This window comes from Macrobrachium nipponense, chromosome 34 (genome assembly GCF_015104395.2).
Source record: "Macrobrachium nipponense isolate FS-2020 chromosome 34, ASM1510439v2, whole genome shotgun sequence".
NCBI classification, from domain to species: domain Eukaryota; kingdom Metazoa; phylum Arthropoda; class Malacostraca; order Decapoda; family Palaemonidae; genus Macrobrachium; species Macrobrachium nipponense.
The window spans coordinates 28709694-28733674 of record NC_061095.1 but is presented as its reverse complement, the minus strand read 5'-3'; the positions used below and the strand labels follow the sequence as shown (position 1 = coordinate 28733674).

The window sequence follows — 23981 nt, the reverse complement described above, 5'->3', positions numbered from 1 at the left end:
AGATTCGAACCTCCTGGTCTTAGCCTCTTTCAAGACTTGACGAAGAAGGCTATCTTCCTTTTGGCCCTAGCTACAGCTAAAAGAGTGAGTGAGCTCCAAGCTATTGAGGGCAATGTAGGGTTTAAGGAAGATTCTATGGTGTGTTCGTTTCTTCCAAGTTTCCTTGCAAAGAATGAAAACCCATCACGCCCTTGGCCCAGGAGCTTTGAAGTTCGTAGTTTATCTTTTCTAGTAGGGGAAGAGCCTGAAAGAACTCTTTGCCCTATAGAATTATGAAGTATTTCCTTAAGAGGAAGGAACAACTTAAGGCTAATCAAGATGTACTTTGGTGCATCCGTAAGGACCCCCCCTCTCCCATGTCGAAGAATGCTCTTTCCTTTTTTCTGAGAAGCCTTATTACAGAGGCACATGTTGCCTGTAAGGAAGATCAGTTTAGACATACTGAAAGTGAAAGCTCACGAGGTGAGAGCCATCGCAACTTCGCTTGCATTCAGAAAAAATATGTCTGTGCGGAACTTGATGGAGGCGACTTTTTGGAGATGCCAATCGGTTTTCGCAAACCACTACCTACGTGATGTAAAAATCACATATGATAAATGCTTCGCCTTGGGTCCTTTCGTATCGGCGGATTCGGTGCTGGGGCAGGGAGCTGAAACTTATCCTGTGTAATTTTTTATATGTTACCCTATATTTTATATTGTTGTTGTTGGTTGTCTGAAAGAGGTTGCAGGAGGCACCTCTTTTGTCGTAATATTAACCCTTTGTATTTTGGTTAGGTGGTCTGGTGGGTTTTGGCTCCTTGCAGAGGTAGTGGTAAGGATCTGTTAGGTAAGCGGACAAGGTCCCTCTAACAGCATCCGACTTGGATTCTACCACAATAGGGGATCACATATCCCAGTGGTAGATCCGAGAGTCTTTTCAGCATCAGGTCACGTCCTAGCTGTAGCTCTCCAGGCAATGCAGACTCAGAGATAGTATCTATGAAGTCTTCATCCTGAAAAGGTGAGAACCAAGGTTTTTATATCCTACAACATTAGTTGTTTCCCGTCTTACCTGTATTATTGAGCTGTCTCTTACCCTCCACCAAGGGTGCCAATCAGCTAAGTATATATCTGTCAGGGAAGTCATGTACAAAAAATGATATTGTTAAACTACAATAAAGTTTTGTACATACTTACCTGGCAGATATATGACGATTAATGGCCTACCCAGCCTCCCCTCAGGAGACCAGGTGGAAGAGAAAAATCTGACAAGCTTACGGGAGTGGTTCGTACATCCGCCACCCAGCGGCGGGTAAGGTAGACCACCTGACCTACCTGTCGCGTGTGCCGCGAGATTTGAAATTCTGTCGGGAACGTCGGAGACTATAGCTAAGTATATCTGCCAGGTAAGTATGTACAAAAACTTTATTGTAGTTTAACAATATCATTTTTCATATCAGCTCAATTTAGATATAGTATATCAGGAACATCAATATTCAGTTCACATTTAGATATAGTATATCAGTAGTAGAGTTAATCTTTACATTTAATATTTCCTTAAACTTTCAGACTTATCTCTGGGACAGCAATAAGGATGTAGCCTTTTGGTTAGAAGAACAGATGCAACAGGAGGACCTAATAAGCAAAGATTGTGGGTCAGCTCCCAGTTAAAAAATTCAAAGTATAGAAAACAGCCCATTATACCTTGTAGAAAAGTTACAGCTTCTTAGAAGAGACGCTGCAAGTTCGCAGGTTAAAGAAATAATGAAGGTATGGATCATATGCTCAATTACTTTTTAGTTTCTTCATAAACTCCTCAAATCATATAAGGCCTACTGTCATGGTCTTGACAAATGCCATCAGACACTGTCTTTTGTCTCTCAGACATTAGAAGAGTGTTTGAATTTTAGCCTAGCCTAACCTCTTTTATTTACACAAATGAATAATCTACCCACCTGTACGCTTTCTCCAACTTCAGTATACTCCAGAAATCACCTTAGAACAACAGTACAACAAGACTTACGACCCAAAAACTCCTACCAGACAGAGAGCTCTCCCCTACCAACACCACACCACTAGCACGTGCTTTCTACCAGCCTGTGTTATTGTTTACATCCCCCCGACGCCACTGCCATCTTTTCTATGACGTCATAGCCTATGACGTCACAACACAACTTAAATACATCAACAGACACCTTCTAGAATCAACCATATGCTGTCCATATATAGGACACCCACCATATTTCAACAATGCATAAAATACCAATAACAATTATGCAATATGTAATCCCACTTATCTCTTTCTCCCTCCCCTCCGACTGTTTCCTAACCTAGTCCCCTATTAATTTCCTTCATCCTCCAACTCTACCCTCTACATAATTTCTAATACATTCCCCTGAAACTCCTGCTTTAGTTAATACATCAGCCACTTGCTCCTTTCCTTTTATCCATCTCACCTCCTTTATTTCCCCGGATTCAATGGTTTCCCTTATTGCTGCAATATCTATTTTTAATCTCTTGCTACTTACACCAGTGCTCGATTTGATGGCGATCATTAGTGTTTTACTATCAGTGTTAACCAAGGCTTCTAAATTTCTCCCTCCTACTACCTCTTCCCACAAATGCTTGAAATATATCAATCCTACAGCTTCCCCAACACTCAGGGCATTGGCCTCAGTGGTGGATTTTGCCACTCTCCTGGATTTCCTAGACTTCCACCATATGGGACTTCTCCTCTTCCCATCTGTCAAGGAAATAATATAATCCAGTTGAGTATGGCCATCTTCTATGTTTTCAAATGAAGCGTCTGCATAGGCTTCCCAATAAATCCTTTCTTCTTCCATCTCACTTATTGTAACTTCGCCCATCATGCTCTTAGTTTTCCTCACAATTTTAATAAGCTTTTTCATATCCTGAGTTGTTCCTTCTTTAAATGCTTTACTTAATTCGCTAACATCATATGATATTTTTGGCATCGTGTGTAGTGATACCCAATTCAGCTGTCCTACCACTGATCTATACTCAATTAACTCCTTTTGTTCTAGCACTCTATTACCCGTATATCTTCTAGCCTCTGGTTCTCTTATGGAATTTATATACTGCCACTGATTAAGGGAAAATCTATTCTTCCTTCTGCTCTTTACTTACTATATACTTGAACCTTTTACTCTCTTGTTCTCCTACTTGCAATTTCCCTTTCAATTTCCCAATCGTTTCCTTTAAGAATCCTTCAGTTCCTCTGTAGCAAAAATCATCCACGTGTGTACACAAAATGCCATTCAATTTATTGTCCTTTTTCCAAAAGAATATATTAGGTTCCAGTCTACTTCTCTCACCTTGAAGTTCCTTCACTACTTTCACCACTTTACAATACCATGCTTTTGCTGCATCCTTGAGCCCATAGACGGTTTTCTTCAACTTCCATAATCCCCTCCAACCATCTTCCCTTGGTGGCTTCAAATACACTTCTCTGGTATATCGTCACCTTACCTTGTAAATATGCAGTTTTGACATCCAATGTATAACAATTCAACACCTTTATTATGGTTAGACAGAATTTTAAAATTTTCAGCATTGCATGTGGGAGCATCCTTTTCCCACTCTGCCATCTCTTCTTCAAACCCTCTAGCTACCAATCTTGCTTTACATATCCTTTCCCCCCCTTTTATCTTTTCAGTTACTATCCATCTTGTAGATATAGCTTTTTGTCCAACATCATTTACCTCCTCATATACCTGGTTATCTCTCCAACTTTGAAGTTCTTTTTCTTTAGCTTCTATTATGCTTCTATTTTCAAATCCCAGCAACACTTCCTCTTCATCTTCAATTTTTTCTACCTGACTATAATCCCTCAAGTTAACCCACCCTTTGTCACCTGACTGTGAGTCTTGTACATTGTACAAATCAGCCCATGCTTGGCTTGATCTTTTTCCTGCAAGACCTAATATAGTCCATTCTTCTACTTTTCCTGTATCATTGTTTATAGCTCTAACTCTATTTCCCTTTTTGAATTTTGGTATCTTTTCCATTAACTCATCTTCTATTGACCCACTTTCCCCATTATCTTCCACTGTTTCCTCTATCACCTCTCTTTCTATAGTCTCTTCTGTTTCTGCATTCCTTCTCTCACCTACTATTATCTCCTCTCCTTCTAGCCAATCTACTTTCCCTTCATTTGGGCCATCTGATCTACCTTTCACACCATGGGATTTATCTATTCTAGCCGATATCTCTTCTGTATCTGGTGATCGTCGTTGAATCCTTGTCACATGTATCCTAGCTACTTCTCTTAAAGAATCCCCATGTTTGACTATTATTGTTTTCCCCAATACCCCCACTACCTGAGCAGGTCCTCTCCATTCATTTTCATTTTCCCTCTTATAGAATACCTCATCTCCTACCACTGCTTCTTCAAATTTATGTTCTCTGATGTTTTTGTTTAACGCTATTCTTATTTTATTACAAGACTCATTTTTTATAAATGCCTCTCTGACCTTGTGCATTGCATTCAGTGTGTCCCTTACCATACCCTCTTCCATCCCTTTTTCTCTACTTGCAGGACTTGAACTTTCTTCTCCCATTAGGTTAGGCAGTGAAGGGTTTTTTCCAAATACTAATTGGTTGGGAGAGAAACCTCCATTATTCATTAAGCAGTTCCTAGCACTCACTACCCATTTCAATGCTATGGACCAATCTACTTCCTCTTCCTCCATCATCTTTCTTACACTTCCCTTGATGATGCCTACGGTCTTTTCACATAATCCGTTGCTCCACGGAGATTCTGATGGTGTGGCTAATACTTTAATATTCCATCTTTCTGCCATCCTCCTTACTTTTTCATTTTGAAATTCTCCCCCATTATCTGACAATATTTTGGAGGGCGCTCCAAATATAGCAAACCAGCACTCAAAAAGTGTCTTTATTATAGTTCCTGGTTTCTTATCTTTTATCCAACAGGCCTGACAATACCTCGTTGCCATATCCACTATTACCAAGAACTTTCTCTCTTCTATCTCTCCCACATCCATCGCTACAACTTCATTAAACGTTTTACTCCAAGAAAAGCCTACTACTGGTTTGGCTGGGTTTCTTTTGTATCTTTTACAAACCTCCCAATTTTCAATCAGTTCCGTTAGTAACTTTCTTATTTCCTCTTTTTCTTTTTCGATTAACCCATTACTCCATTGTGCTTCCTCTGTTAGCTTCCATATTTTATCTCCACTTCCATGACCAAACTGTAAATGTAATTTCTTCATTGTGTTCTTAATTTCCCTCTGATTCTTTCCCTTCCAACCCTCCAGTAATAATTCTTCTACCTTCCTCCTCCTTATAGGTACTCTTAAATGACCCTGTTCGTCTTCTCTTAACTCTACTTTCATTCCCCCTAATACTTCTTTTTGTACATGAACTTCCCCGCCAGATATATACTTAGCTATAATCTCCGACGTTCCGACAGAATTTCAAATCTCGCGGCACACGCGACAGGTAGGTCAGGTGGTCTACCTTACCCGCCGCTGGGTGGCGGTGTATGAAACCAATCTATCTCTCCCAGCCAGATTTTTTTTCTGTCGCTGAAGCGATAACAACTGTTGTCGTTTCATTCCGATATATTCTTCATTTCTCGCTTGCCTGGAGATTGATTTGGACATTTTGGTGACGTATTCGCTCTATTTTGGCTTGGCATACGCTGATTGTGGACCGTTATTGACTTTGCGCTGGATTTTCCTGTAGAATGTCTGATTTTGATTCTGTTTCCAAAACTCCGGTTTTGTTTAGAGTATGTTTGACTGATGGATGTAAGGTGAGGTTAACCGAAAAGCTGCGGTTGACCCTCACACTATCGTGTTCAATGTAGGGGAATGAATGTTCGTTTAGTAACCCGTGTCAAGAGTGTGAGGTTTTGAACGAAGATGAATATAAGGCTCTTTCTTCTTATATTGGAAACTTGAAAGGATAGGGTACGTAAGCTTCTCAGGAGTTCGAGCAGGTCGAGAATGAGTGAGAATGAAACTAACATTAATGTAGTTTTAGAACCTTCCTCCCAGTCTCAGCTCCTGCTCCCCGCACTGAAGCCTAGATTCCGTCTTCGGAGGGCGGCGGCCTCAAAAGCTTCCTTGTGTTCTAAGGAAGACAAGAATCTTCGTACTGATCAAGGTAAGAGTGTCAGTGGATGATAAGTGCAGTGTACCCAGTGATGTGGGGAGGGTGCGTCTGACCGGCTCCTTAGTGCCTCCAGGCCTAGACCTCTTCCAGACTCCCCAGTTCCAGTGGAGGAGGAAAGTCGAAAGCCGCAGAGGGCTAGGGGAGAGCCCCCACCGGTCAGGCGTCCACCCCTCGGCAGATCCTGAAGTTCGCTCCAGGCTGCCTTGGATCGTAAGAAGAAGAATATTCTTCGTCAGTGTTTTTCGTCGTCCTCTTCTCCTTTGCCGAAGCGTGGTTGGAGCTCTAAGGAGGCGTCACGCCCGTTGAAGAGGGCTGCGGAGGCTCCCTTCAGTATGTTAGCGTCCAGTCCCGAAGACTTTTTCTGATGTAGCTTCCTTGCAAGCAAAGAAGCCTAGGAGGATTCCGTGATCGCCCTCCTTCTCCCGCTCCTCGCGCTGAGCATGCTTCGGAAGAAGATCCTGGGGACTCTCCTGATTATATATTGTATAATTGTTATGGGTATAGATAAGTGAATTATATATTGTATAATTGTTATGGGTATTTTATGCATTGTTGAAATATGGTGGGTGTCCTATATATAGACAACATGTGGTAGATTCTAGAAGGTGTCTGTTGATGTATTTAAGTTGTGTTGTGACGTCATAGGCTGTGACTCATAGACAAGATGGCGGCGGCGTCGGCAGGATGTAAACAATAACACGGGGTAGTAGAAAGCACTTGTTGGTGGTGTGTGGTTGGTAGGGGAGAGCTCTCTGTCTGGTAGGAGTTGTTTTTGGGTCGTAAGTCTTGTGGTGCTGGTGTTTTAAGGTGATTATTTGGAGTGTACTGGAGTTGGAGAAAGCGTTACAGGTGGGTAGATTATTCATTTTTATAGAGAAAGAAAGGAGTTAGGCTAGGCCAAAATTCAAACTGGTAGCAGAGCGTGGTTGATCAAAGATGCCTGGATCCGACAGTGAACAAAGGGAAGAGACTACTAGATGGAGAAGGGAATGTCCTAGGTTTAGCGGGATACAAGAAGAATATACAAAGAATGGAAAGGTCAAGCCGAAGATTGGCTATTGTTGTATGGAGAAGATACAAAATACCCGGCGATAGAAATGAGAATGAGCTTAAAGGGAAAGCCCGAGAGCTAGTGGAAGCATTAGATAAAGATAAACTTACTGGTACAGGAGGGGTCCAAAGTTAATCCTAGAGAAACTAGATAAAGCCTATCTAAAAGACTCGGTAATGGAGAATTACGGTAGAATAAAAGATACCTTCTAATAAGAAGAGAATCTAGTGAAAATATGGCGGACTATTTAATTAGATACGAGAAGGCAGCATCTGAGTGTGAAAGAGCAATGGGGAAAGGCGCGCTTGAAGGCGAAGTCAAGGGGTATCATGTAATAGAGCAAGCAAATCTCACGGAAAATCAAAAACAAATGGTATTATCGGCTTGTGGGCAAGAAAAGCTAGAGTACGGAACAGTGTCGCAAACAATGAAAAGACTATTTTGAGGGATTAGGGACTAAAGAAAGAGGAACGGGAATGGTGGGGTTCGTCAGAAGGCAATGCCAGTTCTGGGAGAGGGAGGGAAAACCAAAGATATCGGGAAGAATGAACCGGAACCGAGGAAGGGTGGTAGAAAATCCTATAAACAAAGAAGGGAAGGTAACAGTATGTGCAATATGCAGCTCAGAATGGCATTGGGCTAGGGATTGTCCTCAGAATTTTCATAATAGGAAGAAAACTGAAACAAGACGAGAAGAAAATAAGGTAAAAACAGAAAATGGGACAGAAGAAGAAGAGGTTTATGTAGGAGAAGTTAATAAAATAGTGGAAGCATCATGGGAGGTGGTTGATGCAATTTTGGACACAGGGTGTAAATCAACAGTTTGCGGGGAATTGTGACTAGCACGTATTGTCATGGATTTGAGTCAGGAAGAGTTGAGGAGAATGAGGGACACTAGGACAGAGTCCTAATAAAGTGTTTAATTTTGGTGAGACATCTTATAAGTCCAGAGGAATAATAGAAATACCTGTGATACTAAAAAACAGAAAGTTTTATTTGAAGACGGAAATTCTGCAAGGTGATATACCCTGGCTGATAGGTAAGCAAACCATGAGTAAAATGGGTATGACCCTAAATTTGAAAGAAAATTGTGTCATAGTAGAAGTATTAGGGGAATGAAAGTAGAGTTAAGAGAAGACGAACAGGGTCATTTAAGAGTGCCTATCAGGAGGAGGAAGGTAGAAGAATTATTAACTGGAGGGTTGGAAGGGAAAGAATCCGAGGGAAATTAAGAACACAATGAAGAAATTACATTTACAGTTTGGTCATGGAAGTGGAGATAAAATATGGAAGCTAACAGAGGAAGCACAATGGAGTAATGGGTTAATCGAAAAAAGAAAAGAGGAAATAAGAAAGTTACTAACGGAACTGATTAAAAATTGTGAGGTTTGTAAAAAATACAAAAGAAACCCCGCCAAACCGGTAGTAGGCTTTTCTTGGAGTAAAACGTTCAATGAAGTCGTAGCGATGGATGTGGGAGAGATAGAAGAGAGAAAGTTCTTGGTAATAGTGGATATGGCAACGAGATATTGTCAGGCCTGTTGGATAAAAGATAAGAAACCAGAAACTATAATAAAGATACTTTTTGAGTGCTGGTTTGCTATATTTGGAGCACCCTCCAAAATTGTCAGATAATGGGGGGAGAATTTCAAAATGAAAAAGTAAGGAGGATGCAGAAAGATGGAATATAAAGTATTAGCCACAGCATCAGAATCTCCGTGGAGCAACGGATTATGTGAAAAGACCGTAGGCATGATCAAGGGAAGTGTAAGGAAGATGATGGAGGAAGAGGAAGTAGATTGGTCCCTAGCTTTGAAATGGGTAGTGAGTGCTAGGAACTGTTTAATGAATAATGGAGGTTTCTCTCCCAACCAATTAGTATTTGGAAAAAACCCTTCACTGCCTAACCTAATAGGAGAAGAAAGTTCTAGTCCTGCAAGCAGAGAAAAGGGATGGAAGAGGGTATGGTAAGGGACACACTGAATGCAATGCACAAGGCCAGAAGAAGCATTTATAAAAAATGAGTCCTGTAATAAAATAAGAATAGCGCTAAACAAAAACATCAGAGAACATAAATTTTGAAGAAGCAGTGGTAGGAGATGAGGTATTCTATAAGAGGGAAAATGAAAATGAAGGAGAGGACCTGCTCAGGTAGTGGGGAGTATCGGGAAAACAATAATAGTCAAACATGGGGATTCTTTAAGAGAAGTAGCTAGGATACATGTGACAAGGATTCAACGACGATCACCAGATACAGAAGAGATATCGGCTAGAATAGAGAAATCCCATGGGTGAAAGGTGGGAGGTCAGATGGCCCAAATGAAGGGAAGTAGATTGGCTGGAAGGAGAGGAGAAATGGGTGAGAGAAGGAATGCAGACACAGAAGAGACTATAGAAAGAGAGGTGATAGAGGAAACAGTGGAAGATAACGGTCAAAGTGGGTCAATAGAAAGCGAGTTAATGGAAGAGATACCAAAATTCAAAAAGGGAATAGAGTTAGGGCTATAACAATGATACAGGACAAGTAGAAGAATGGACTATTTTAGGTCTTGCAGGAAAAAGATCAAGCCAAGTATGGGCTGATTCGTACAATATACGAGACTCACAGTCAGGTGACAAAGGGTGGGTTAACTTGAGGGATTATAGTCAGGTAGAAAAAATTGAAGATGAAGAGGAGGTGTTGCTGGGATTTGAAAATAGAAGCATAATGGAAGCTAAAGAAAAAGAACTTCTAAGTTGGAGAGATAACCAGGTATATGAGGAGGTAAATGATGTTGGACAAAAAGCTATATCTACAAGATGGATAGTAACTGAAAAGATAAAAGGGGGGGAAAGGATATGTAAAGCAGATTGGTAGCTAGAGGGTTTGAAGAAAGAAATGGCTGAGTGGGAAAAGGATGCTCCCACATGCAATGCTGAATTTTAAAATTCTGTCTAACCATAATAAAGGTGAAAAATTGGAATTGTTATACATTGGATGTCAAAACTGCATATTTACAAGGTGAACGAGATACAAAGAGAAGTGTACTTGAAGCCACCAAGGGAAGATGGTTGGAGGGGATTATGGAAGTTGAAGAAAACAGTCTATGGGCTCAAGGATGCAGCAAAAGCATGGTATTGTAAAGTGGTGAAAGTAGTGAAGGAGCTTCAAGGTGAGAGAAGTAGACTAGAACCTAATATATTCTTTTGGAAAAAGAACAATAAATTGGAAGGCATTTTGTGTACACACGTAAGATGATTTTTTGCTACGGAGGAACTGAAGGATTCTTAAAGGAAACGATTGGGAGATTGAAAGGGAAATTGCAAGTAGGAGAACAGAGAGTAAAAGGTTCAAGTATATAGAGTAGTAATAGAGCAGAAGGAGAATAGATTTTCCCTTAATCAGTGGCTAGTATATAAATTCCATAAGAGAACCAGAGGCTAGAAAGATAGATACGGGTAATAGAGTGCTAGAACAAAAAGAGTTAACAGAGTACAAAGATCAGTGGTAGGACAGCTGAATTGGGTAACACTCACTACACGATGCCAGAAAATCATATGATATTAGCGAATTAAGTAAAGCATTTAAAGAAGGAACAACTCAGGATATGAAGAAAACTTATTAAAATTGTGAGAAAAACTAAGAGCATGATGGGCGAAGTTACAATAAGTGAGATGGAAGAAGAAAGGGTTTATTGGGAAGCCTATGCAGACGCTTCATTTGGAAACATAGAAGATGGCCATACTCAACTGGGTTATATTATTTCTTTGACAGATGGGAAGAGGAGAAGTCCCATATGGTGGAGTCTAGGAAATCCAGGAGAGTGGCAAAATCCACCATTGAGGCTGAAGCCCTGAGTGTTGGGGAAGCTGTAGAAGGATTGATATATTTCAAGCATTTGTGGGAAGAGGTAGTAGGAGGGAGAAATTTAGAAGCCTTGGTTAACACTGATAGTAAAACACTAATGACCGCCATCAAATCGAGCACTGGTGTAAGTAGCAAGAGATTAAAAATAGATATTGCTGCAATAAGGGAAACCATTGAATCCGGGGAAATAAAGGAGGTGAGATGGATAAAAGGAAAGGAGCAAGTGGCTGATGTATTAACTAAAGCAGGAGTTTCAGGGGAATGTATTAGAATTATGTAGAGGGTAAAGAGTTGGAGGACGAAGGAAATTAAGAGGGTACTAGGTTAGGAAACAGTCGGAGGGGAGGGAGAAAGAGATAAGTGTGATTATATATTGTATAATTGTTGATGGGTATAGATAAGTGTGATTATATATTGTATAATTGTTATGGGTATTTTATGCATTGTTGAAATATGGTGGGTGTCCTATATATAGACAACATGTAGTATTCTAGAAGGTGTCTGTTGATGTATTTAAGTTGTGTGACGTCAGTGAACAAGATGGCGGCGGCGTCGGCAGGATGTAAACAATAACACGGGGTAGTAGAAAGCACGTGTTGGTGTGTGGTTGGTAGGGAGAGCTCTCTGTCTGGTAGGAGTTGTTTTTTGGGTCGTAAGTATTGTGGTGCTGGTGTTTTAAGGTGATTTCTGGAGTGTACTGGAGTTGGAGGGAAAGCGACAGGTGGTAGGGTAATTATTCATTTTTATAGAGAAAGAAAGGAGTTAGGCTAGGCCAAAATTCAAATCTCCTTCTCGAGTGCTAGCGGGCCCTACAACTCAGATCACAGCCTTGGCGGACTCCTTGGCATCGAGATCGCGTAGAAGGAAGGATTTGTCTCTCCCGATCAAGAGATCGAGGCACTTTTCGTCGGAAGAGCGTCTCCTTGTAATCGGCGATCTCCTCTTTTGAGGATACTTTCTACACATCGTAGGCATTTCACGAGAGGAACACCACTCCCGCTCGGAGGTGTCGAGACGCCATTCGTCGGATAGGCGCTCATTGGACTATGAAGATATTTCCCCAGATCGGATTCCTGCCTCGGGTAGACGCTCAGCCCCTTCTGTTTCTCCTTTTCGTTTTTCTAGAGTTCGTGCAAGAAGAGAGAGTCGCTCAGGTCAGGTAGAAGACTTATTTTGTCGTCTCCAACGTCTCGTCTTTCTTCTCCTCGCCTTCTCAGAGAACCTAGGGAATGCCCTTCTAAAAGTAGGCGCGCTTCTCCTTCCGACTACTGTCGTTGGGCGTCGGATAACGTGACTGGCAGGCACTCATCGCATGGAGTTCGCTCCTCCCCTGTAAGACATCAAGAGTCTAGTAGGAGCCCTGCGCCTGGTAAGCGTCCTTCTTTTAGTAGCTGTTCTCCTGGAGAAAGACGCCTTGATCCTCGTTTGCTTCGTTCTCCTAGTAGGGCGCTCTTCGTTCTTGAGACTCCCTACTCCTGATCGGTCTCCTCTTGCTAGAAGTCAAGAACGCCTCAAGCGCCCTGCTTCTGTTAGGCGCTCGGAGCCTTACAGACGTTCTCCCCTTGGTAAGGACCAAGATATCATCGAACGCCCTGTTCCGTTTAAGCGCTCAGAGCATAGCAGCCGCTCTCCGCTTCGTAGGCATCAAGAGCCTCTCAAGCGCCCTGCTCCTGATAGGCGCCCTATTTTTAGCAATGTTTTGCCGCTTGGTAGGCGCCAGGATTCCCCTAAGCGCCCTGTGACAGATAGGCGCTCGGCGCCTAGTAGCCGCTCTCCTCACGATCGGCGCCAGGATTTTAGTAGGCGCTCTCCCTCTCGTAGTTTCCCTGGGATAGACGTGGTCTTTCTAGGGAAGGGAGTCCTTCCTCTTTTGCTGTTAAGAGTTGTCTTAGTTTAGGAAGGAATGCGAGATGAGACAAGAATTTTCGGATAAGCGTCCTTCTATTACGACTCGTCGTTCTCCTGTACGCCGCTCTACTTTGGAATCTTCTCCTCATTCAAGACATTTGTCTCCTTCATCGCACTGTACCCCACCAGCTAGGAAAATCATCTAAGGATTCTCATAAAGGATCCTCCATCGTTCTCCTCATCCTCGTTCTCCTCTTCAAGAAGACCAGGAAGCCTCTGAGGAAGAAACTAATACATCGGCAGCAGTTTCTTCGTACAAGAAGCTCACAGAGCTTCTCCTTCAGGAGTTCGGAGAGTCTTTGAGCCCTACTGCTCCTCCTTCTCCACACTCGTTGTTCTCCACAGCGAAAGCAACGAAAGGATCTTCGTGTGTGAGAATGAAACCGACTCTTACTATGAAGAAAGCGCTCAAGAGTTTCGGTTCATGGATGCGTACTTAAAGAAGAACGCGGGGAAAACTATGTTTTGCCTTCCCTCCATCGAAGCTTTCAGGACGGACAGGATTTTTGGTATGAGACAGGAGAACCCTTGGGACTGGCCTTCCGTCTTCAGCTGGCGCAGATTTTCGGCACTAGTAGACGCCACTAGAAGATCAGCTTTGAATTCGGCCAAAACTACGTGGGCAATGAATGAAATAGATCACATTCTAAAAGGCATTTTTAGAGTCTTGGAAGTTTTCAACTTTCTCAATTGGTCCCTCGGAGTCCTAGCCAAGAAAACTCAAGGACCGGACACGTTTTCTCCGGAGGATTTGAATTGTGTCTTATCCTGTATGGATAAATCTGTGAGGGATGGGGCCAGCGAAATAGCTTCACTGTTTGGAGCAGGGGTCTTGAAGAAAAGATCAGTATTTGTTTTGCTCATTTTTAACAAAAGTCTGTCACATGCTCAGAGATCGTCTTGCTTTTTGCCCCTCTTTCTACGCAGCTGTTTCCTAAACACCTGGTTCAAGACATTTCGAAGGCTCTCTCTGCCAAAGCTACGCAGGACCTTCTAGCGCAGTCTGCAAGGAAGCCGCGCCCTACCTTCCAGACTAAGACGAAGAAAGCTAAGCCGACCTCTCAGGAACCCTTTCGAGGGGCTTCTACCTCTAGATCCTCTTCGTTCAGAGGTCGGAAAACCAAATAGAAGAGGGAGGACTTTACGAAGTCAATCAAACCTCCCAAGTAAGACTCAAGTCCTTCAGACTGTAGGCGCCAGGCTTTTACAGTTTGCAGAAGTCTGGCCCAGAAAGACGCAGATGCCTGGACCCTGTCAATTTTGAGGAAGGGCTATCTCATCCCGTTCTCTTCGAGGCCTCCCTTGATGAATACCCCGAGGGAGTTGACGGCCAGATACAGGGACCCCATCATGAATCAAGCCCTCCGACTAGCGGTAGATCAGATGCTGGAAAAGGAGGCGATCGAACTAGTGGCAGATCATCTTTCGGCAGGCTTTTACAACCGCCTGTTCCTAGTTCCGAAATCCTCAGGGGGATGGAGACCAGTGTTGGACGTAAGCGCCCTGAACTTCTTTGTCGAAAAGAAGAAGTTCACGATGGAGACCACTGCCTCGGTGTTAGCAGGCACTCCGTCCAGGGGACTGGATGGTGTCCTTGGACTTACAGGACGCTTACTTCCACGTACCAATCCATCCTTCCTCGAGGAAGTTTCTAAGATTCATGATGGGGTGGGGGGAAGAATCTTCCAATTCAGGGCACCCTGTGTTTTTGGCCGTCTTTCCACGGCCCCCCAAGTCTTTACGGCCATCATGAGGAATGTAGCACAATGGCTTCACCTGGAAGGGGTGAGGATTTCGCTCTATCTCGACGATTGGCTTATAAGGGCCAATTCCAGAGATCTTTGTCTGAAGGACTTGAAGAAAAACCCTGGATTTGACTTATTCCTTAGGACTTCTGGTCAATCTGCAGAAGTCAAGTCCCTGATTCCCGCTCAAGAGTGCGTTTTATCTGGGATCCAGATGAACTCTGAGTTTTCGGGCTTTTCCGTCACAGGAGAGGATAGCCCGGGGACTCGAAAAAGTAACAACCTTCTTAGGGAAAGAAGTATGCACAGTGAGGGAGTGGATGAGTCTGCTGGGGACGCTCTCCTCACTGGAGCAATTTGTTTCCCTAGGAAGGTTGCACCTCAGACCGCTCCAATTCTTTCTTCATCGGAATTGGAGTCGTCCTTCTCAGGATTTGAAGTTCTCCCTGCCAATTTCTCATCAAATCAAGGAGTTAGCATGGTGGGCAGATCCCAACAAGTTCTCACAGGGACTGCCTCTTCAATCCCAGAACCCCAGCCTGGTGTTGTTCTCCGATGCGTCGGAAACAGGTTGGGGGGCGACTCTGGGAACCAAGGAGGTGTCAGGAACCTGGGTGGGGGACCAGTCTTCCTGGCACATCAACAGGAAAGAACTAATAGCCGTGTGGCTTGCTCTGAAGGAGTTCGAGTCAGATGTGACAGGAGCAGTTGTACAAATAAACTCGGACAACACCACGGCTCTGGCATACATCAGGAAACAGGGGGGGACGCATTCCTTCTTTCTGTACGAAACAGCAAGAGATCTTCTTCTGTGGACAGAAGAAAGGGGATAAACTTCTCACCAGATTCGTACAGGGAGAAAGGAATGTAAGGGCAGATCTTCCTCAGCAGTAAAGATCAGGTCCTTCCCACAGAGTGGACTATGCACCAAGATGTTTGCCAGAGCCTTTGGAAGTTGTGGGGCAGGCCTCTCTTAGACCTGTTTGCAACTTCAAGGAACAAAAGACTGGATCTGTATTGCTCGCCCATCTCGGATCCAGGAGCAATAGGGATAGACGCTCTCCTACTCGATTGAAAAGGACTCGATGTATACGCTTTCCCCCCTTCAGATTCTGGGGTTGACTTTAAAAAGTTCGCAGAGTCAGATTCCGCGAGGATGACTTTGATAGCTCTCTTTTGGCCAGCACAAGATTGGTTCACAGAGGTGCTGGAATGGCTAGTGGATTTTCCAAGATCGCTTCCTCTAAGGAGCGATCTACTCAGACAGCCCCACTTCGACAGGTACCACAAAAACCTCCCCGCTCTCAGTCTGACTGGCTAGAGCAAGGAGGTCTTCCACCTTACGAGTGTACCAGTCGAAGTGGGATGTCTTCAGAAGATGGTGCAAGAGGAATAACGTTTCTTCTTCCAGTACCTCTGTGAATCGAATTGCAGACTTCTTTTTATTCTTAAGACAAGAATGTGGCTTAGTCGTTTCGACGATTAAAGGCTATCCGTTCAGTATGTTGGCGATGTCTTCCAGGCACAGGGGCTCAAAACTTATTCGGAAGATAAGGACCTACAGGACCTTATTAGGTCTTTTGATACAACGAAAATGTAGTCTCTAAGACACCTAGCTGGGGGTAATTTGGATGTAGTCCTTCAATTCCTTGGGTCCTCTAGGTTTGAACCCCCTAATTCAGCCTCATTCAGAGACCTTACCAGGAAGACACTGTTTTTGATGGCTCTAGCTTCCGCCAGAAGAGTGAGTGAGCTTCAGGCGATTGATGGTAATGTGGATTTTAAGGAGGACTCTCTCATTTGCTCTTTCCTTCCTGGTTTTCTTGCAAAGAATGAGAACCCATCAAGTCCATGGCCCAAGAACTTCGAGATTCGTGGGTTATCTTCTTTGGTAGGAGAAGAAACCAAGAGAATCTCTTTGCCCAGTGAGAATGGTGAAATAACTACTTAGAAGAAAAGAGCAACTGAAAGCCAACCGAGAGGTCCTGTGGTGTTCAGTAAAAGACCCTACTCGTCCATTGTCGAAGAACGCATTGTCCTTCTTCTTGAGAAGCCTCATCAAAGAAGCACACGGATCCTGCAGAGAAGAACATCTTAGGCTTCTTAAAGTGAAAGCACACAAAGTAAGAGCCATAGCAACTTCTCTTGCTTTCAACAAGAATATGTCCGTGCGAAATCTGATGGAGACAACATTCTGGAGATGTCAGTCAGTGTTCGCGAACCACTACTTACGTGATGTGAGAATCACTTAAGAAAAATGCTTCGCCTTGGGCCCGTACGTATCTGCGGATTCAGTGCTTGGGCAGGGAGCTGGAACTCATCCTGTTTAGTAGTATATTATTTTTTCCCCTTGTATTTGTTTGTTGTTGGTTGCCTTAAAGAGGATGCATGAAGGCATCTCTTTAGGTCGTAATACTAATCTTTAGTAGTTTGGTTAGGTGGTCTGATGAGTGTGGCTCCTTGCAGTAGTAGTGGTTAGGACCTGTTAAGATAGGGACGAACTCCCTTTAACAGGATCCGACTTGGATTCTACCACACAAAGGGATCATATATCCCAGTGGTAGATCCGAGAGTCTTTCAGCATCAGGTCACGTCCTAGCTGTAGCTCTCCAGGCAACACAGACTCAGAGACAGTATCAATGAAGTCTTCTGCCTGAACAGGTAAGAACCAAGGTTATTTATATCTTACAACATCAGTTGTTTCTTATCTCTCCTTATTACTTTAACTGTCTCTTACCCTCCACCAAGGGTGCCAATCAGCTAAGTATATATCTGGCAGGGAAGTTCATGTACAAAAATGATATTGTTAAACTACAATAAAGTTTTGTACATACTTACCTGGCAGATATATACGTTTAATGGCCCACCCAGCCTCCCCTCAGGAGACAGGTGAAAGAAAAAAATCTGGCTGGAGAGATAGATTGGTTCATACACCCGCCACCCAGCAGCGGGTAAGGTAGACCACCTGACCTACCTGTCGCGTGTGCCGCGAGATTTGAAATTCTGTCGGAACGTCGGAGACTATAGCTAAGTATATATCTGCCAGGTAAGTATGTACAAAACTTTATTGTAGTTTAACAATATCATATTATGACACAATTTTCTTTCAAATTTAGGGTCATACCCATTTTACTCATGGTTTCCTTACCTATCAGCCAGGGTATATCACCCTGCAGAATTTCTGTCCTCAAATAAAACTTTCTGTTTTATAGTATCAAAGGTATTTCTATTATTCCTTTGGACTTATAAGATGTCTCACCAAAATTAAACACTTTATTATACTCTGTCCTAGTGTCCCTCATTCTCCTCAACTCTTCCTGACTCAAATTCATGACAATACGTGCTAGTCACAATTCCCCGCAAACTGTTGATTTACACCCTGTGTCCAAAATTGCATCAACCACCTCCCACGATGCTTCCACTATTTTATTAACTTCTACATAAACCTCTTCTTCTTCTGTCCCAGTTTCTGTTTTCAGCTTATTTTCTTCTAGTCTTGTTTCAGTTTTCTTCCTATTATGAAAATTCTGAGGACAATCCCTAGCCCAATGCCATTCTGAGCTGCATATTGCACATACTGTTACCTTCCCTTCTTTGTTTATAGGATTTCTACCACCCCTTCCTCGGTTCCGTCTTCCCCGATATCTCTGGTTTTCCCTCCCTCTCCCAGAACTGGCATTGCCTTCTGACGAACCCCACCATTCCCGTTCCTCTTTAGTCCCTAATCCCTCAAATAGTCTTTTCATTGTTTGCGACACTGTTTCGTATTCTAGCTTTTCTTGCCCACAAGCCGATAATACCATTTGTTTTTTATTTTCCGTGAGACTTGCTTGCTCTATTACATGATAACCCTTGACTTCCCCTTCAAGCGCGCCTTTCCCCATTGCTCTTTCACACTCAGATGCTGCCTTCTCGTATCTAATTAAATAGTCCGCCATATTTTCACCAGATTCTCTTCTTATTAGAAGGTATCTTTTTATTCTGCCGTAATTCTCCATTACCGAGTCTTTTAGATAGGCTTTATCTAGTTTCTCTAGGATTAACTTTGGACCCTCTGTACCAGTAACTTTATCTTTATCTAATGCTTCCACTAGCTCTCGGGCTTTCCCTTTTAAGCTCATTCTCATTTCTATCGCCAGGTATTTTGTATCTTCTCCATACAACAATAGCCAATCTACGGCTTGACCTTTCCATTCTTTGTATTCTTCTTGTATCCCGCTAAACCTAGGACATTCCCTTCTCCATCTAGTAGTCTCCCTTTGTTCATGGTCGGATCCAGGCATCTTTGATTAACCACGCTCTGCTACCAGTTTGAATTTTAGCCTAGCCTAACCCCTGTTATTTACACAAATGAATAATCTACCCACCTGTACGCTTTCTCCAACTCCAGTATACTCCAGAAATCACCTTAGAACAACAGCACAACAAGACTTACGACCCAAAAACTCCTACCAGACAGAGAGCTCTCCCCTACCAACCACACAACACCAGCATGTGCTTTCTCCTCCACCGTGTTATTGTTTACATCCCCCCAACGCCGCCGCCATCTTGTCTATGACGTCACAACACAACTTAAATACATCAACAGACACCTTCTAGAATCAACCATATGCTGTCCATATATAGGACACCCACCATATTTCAACAATGCATAAGATACCAATAACAATTATACAATATATAATCATGTCCCACTCCAGTGGGACGGTTGGGACTTCCGCCGGTCCTCCTGTTCCTTCGGGAACGGGGTCCGTCTCTCCTTCTGCAAGGAAGAAGAAGACGGGGACCGGAGGAGTGCTGGCTAACACCGGTACCTCCTCGCCTGGCGCTAGAAGTTCTGCCTCGACGCCAGGTACCGTCTCGGCCTCTCGTTTGCGAGAGTCACTGAGTGTACGGTCAACTGCGGGTGGCCGTACAGCCAAGACCCAGGCGACCGAGTCCGCTCGGCGCCAGGATCCAGGCACGGAACAGAAGACTGGCAGGGGTCGCTCAGGCGACTCCCACCAGACCAGCGATCGCTATCGCGGTGATACGCTGGTACCCAGGGTTGACGTGACGGTCCCAGACCGCTCGCAGGCTGAGGCGAGGAAGCGGTCCCCCCGGTCGCCTGAACCAGCCTTGCCTGGGCCAAGCGGCGTGACGCGCCGTGAGGATAGGCCTCACTCCCACCGCAACAGCGGACTCTGCAGGTCCCCTGACCACCGCTCCTACGTGACCGGGCGGAGCGGAGGACCAGCAGCAGCTCTTCTGACGCTCGGGACCATCGCCGCTGTTCTCGGTCCAGCCGCTCAACCAGGCCTGCAGCTCGATCGCCATCGTGAGTTGGTGATCGCCTGCAGCCCCCTCAGCACACCAGTTCTGCCGGTGGGTGCGGGGAGAGCGTCAGGTCTTCCTCTCCGATCCCTTCAACTTCCTCGGGCTTCAACGGGAAGAGCGAGGCTAAGTCTCTTTAACCGACTGGAAGTTTGCCACCTTTATTCATTTCTGAATAGATGTAGTATTCTAAGAGATTGGACTATTAACCTTTGAACCAAAGATATATGAGAATCTATTGGTTTCCCTCTCTGGGTGTTTCATACAATGCCATGGCTTATTGCATTACTGAAGTTGGAGAGCTATCCATTCTTATAAACCACTCTTGTCCCTGTACCTGGATCTACTATCACCCCACTCTCTTCCTGTTATTGAGAGGAGTGTGTTGCCACTGAAAAGTATCCTATGCTCTAGATTGTCTTTACAGTATGGCTGTCCCCCTCACCTGCATCTAGTCCGTTCCACCTCATGATGGTAGTAAAGAAGGAAGACCAGTCATCCCATTCATTCTGCTTTGGGAGGCTACTGTCAACCAATAAGCAGTTTCAGCTCCAAGTCCGTCTGCAACATCTTTCGTTGCTGGAGAAATATATGAGTAAATTCACCGAGATCAAAGATGCGTTAACTTTTTTGGATTATACATATTTTTTCTAATATTTCTTTGCACTTTTATTTTGCAAAATTACAATTATGACTGACATAGTACTATCATAAAAGATAAGAACTAAAACAACAGCAACCCCAGGTTATATTTATGAGCAAATATATATAAAGATGTCATGTACAGGCAGCCCCCCATTACTGACAGGTTCCATTCCTGTACCATCATAAAAGATAATTAAAACCAACAGCAACCCTTGGTTATATTTATGAGCAAATATATAAAAAGATGTCATGTACAGGCAGCCCCCGTTACCGACGGGTTCCATTCCTGGGCGCTTGACGGTAACTGAAAGTCGTTGTTAACTTAATTTCAAAAGTCTACGGGTGCAAAACACCACCTTACGGTGCCCTAGACTGGTTAACGATGCCTTAGACAGTGTCACGGCCAGATATTTTGCCCATAATATATAATAACTTTAATGAAAATGTGGAATTTCATTTGCCTAAACATTTACTATGTTCTGCCTGGTATTCTACAAATTTTTTTTATGTCAGATTGAAAAACTTACAGGTAAATCTTGGCCTAGAATGAGAGAGAGAAAGAAAGGCTAAATAGAAGCACGAAAATTGCTCTGAATTGAGTTAAATGCAGTGAAATAAACTTACCTCTGTCAGCTGATTTTTCCAAACAACACTTGATTGCAACAGGGTCATTTATTAATAAAATAAAATAACTAAATCTTGTTTCACAACAAGACATTTAAAGTCATAGTTCAACTTTAAAACACTTCATATGTATAACAAAACATAACCTTGATTTCTTTATCTATATGGTGTTGACACCATATACTAGATAATGTTCTGGCAACAATTGAATGAAATCCATTATGGTGGGCTTCCATTGTGGCCAGTCTGATATTGGAGCTAGTTACTGTATCTTTTTCTACATGCAGGTGATGGCTATTTTTATTTTTTTTATATAGACTAACTTGTTACATATTGCAGTTAGGAGAGTACAGTACTTTGAGTATTATGCAAAGTTTAAGCCAAGTATCATGGAGCAAGCTGTTCACATTGATTGTACAATGTTTGTTATTTTTCAGAAGATAGTATTTGTAAGTTTTCTCTTCTTTTATTTCAGGAGTTTCCAGAGATTGCCATGGACACAATTGTTCACATTGTTCAGCGAATGTCTCAGGCTCAGCGCAAAGATGCTCTTGAAGCGTTATCAAATCTAGATTTAGTTAAGCAGCCCCAGGTGGAACCAGAATTGACACCAGAATCACAGGAAGGCTCCAACTGACCCTTGTTGTGGCAGTAGTCACTCCCAACTACTTGCCACATACACTATTGTATTATGTTTCCCTAGCCTTTTATCCCTATTTCTGTTTACATCCTTTATCACCTTTGCAAGTTGAATCACCATGTGTATATTAGATATGTTCCCAGATTTGATAGTTTTGAAGGTTGTCACAAATGATGTACTGTACAGTATATATACTCATACAGCTTTATATAACTAATTAATTTTAATCAGCAAAATCTTGTTAAAAATTCATTATTGCTATTACTTTGAGATATACATATTGTAGTTGAGGTAATGAAGATGTTACATATATTTAAATTAGTATTACCTCCCATGTGTTGAATGAACTGTTTTTTTTTTTTTTTTTATTGAAATTATGCCCAGGTAATTTTGTGATTTAGGAAAGATGTGTTAAGTAACTTTTGTCAGTCTCTTAAAATATCGCATGAGCAGCATCAATTTTTATTGTTATTTTAAAGCATAAAAATTTAACCCAAATAATCTGCATATCTGTTTTTAGAAAAATAAAGTAGTGCTGGAAATGTGTGAATCCTTTTAAGATAAAAACAAAATATATTTACGATATTTGCTTTTTGTGATATATTGTCAAGGGTGCACTTTCTTATGCAAAGGTCACAATAAAGAATTAAATACTTATTGCAGTAAATAATTTTGAAGCTTTACATACTTCAAATTTGACGCAGCCAACGATATTCCACAAGTAAATTCTGCAAATAGATACAAAAGTTTGCTTGCTTGACTGTTTGTGGTATCCACTGCAGTGTTGAGATGTTTTAGTCAACAAATCACGGATGTTTCTTCCAACATTAAACGTCCAGCGAATAAGTACCAAAAATAATTTTAAAAATACTTTATATTTTTAGAATACTTCTGTAATGCAAGTTTAAATTCAAACATTACAAATCAATAATGGAATTTTCTGTATTTTTTTATTTTGCCTTCAAGACGAGGCACAAGTTTTATTGTAGTACTTTAGGCAGTCTTAGAATTCATTACTAACCATTCAATATTCTGTAAAACTGTAAGTTTAGGAATATCAAAACCTAAAGTGGTTTGGAGAGTAATTGAAGGATTCAACTTTTGTCTAAATTCTTAATGGTCATCACTGTAATTGTACGCTTCAGGTTGGTAGTTTACTGCATGAAAGAGTTGAAATTGAAAAGATGCAGTAATCACAAAATTACTGGGCTTTTACATTACATTTTTTAATGGTATTTCAAAAAAGCCTTTTTATTTGGAACAGTTCTTTACACATAAGCTAAATTAGGTTTTAAAAAATGGCCATTCAATGGCCTGGTGATAATGCTTATTTGCTAGGAATAGTGTAATGTGTAAGTGGAAAGGTTGGCTATGTTTTATATAGGTACTATTATGTATTGAATAAAAAAGTTCATTAATTTTTTATAAATCTTGTATTCATAATATAGTTTATTAATTTTTTTGTGTATTTGACTAATACTCAAGAAACCTGAACAACAATCTTGGACTTCATGAAGAATAATAGAAAAAGATTTTTCATGAAAAGTAAATGAAAAAGGATATCTTATGAAGAATGGAAGAAAGCAAAGAAAAAAAATCACAATTTTTAAAGTAAATTTTTGTATTTTTCCTAATTATACAAACCTGAAGTCCTTTACATTAGGAATTACCTTTAGCAAAGCTGGAAACAGTAGCTAGACTTTTATAGCATGGTAGTTCAGTAGTTGTACTACTGCCCTGTGGGAGAAGCTCCTCCCTACCGGCCCCCCAGGTGCTGAAGCCTTGTCAAGGATGGTGGGTTCATAAGAAGCAATAACTGGGCCCTGATGCCTGGTGGACTTTTTTTTTTCCCACTACCAGACCTGTGCCCAGCTGTTGGTTCAACCAAATTAGTCAGCACTTTTCCTTTTACTGATAATTGTTCTTTATTTCTACCTCCTCCTCTTAGGTATAGATTTTTTTTTTATGACATTAACTTTTGACTTGCGCTTTGGTTTGGAAGGAGGGCGAGGGTGGACAGCATGCCACCTGACCCATAGAACTCGAGTACCTGACGTGATCGAAC

General features: G+C 42.3%; 1 protein-coding gene and 1 long non-coding RNA gene across 2 annotated transcripts in view; one reads left to right on the top strand and one right to left on the bottom strand.

The window, feature by feature from the left end:
• Positions 1-23981, bottom strand: part of LOC135207998 (acetyl-CoA carboxylase-like) — a 460030-nt gene that overhangs the window by 36313 nt on the left and 399736 nt on the right. The gene's annotated exons all lie outside the window — the stretch shown is intronic.
• On the top strand, positions 1659-23377 carry LOC135207999 (uncharacterized). The gene is made up of 2 exons (XR_010313099.1): positions 1659-1751; positions 21752-23377. It is a non-coding gene; the product is annotated as an uncharacterized LOC135207999 (long non-coding RNA).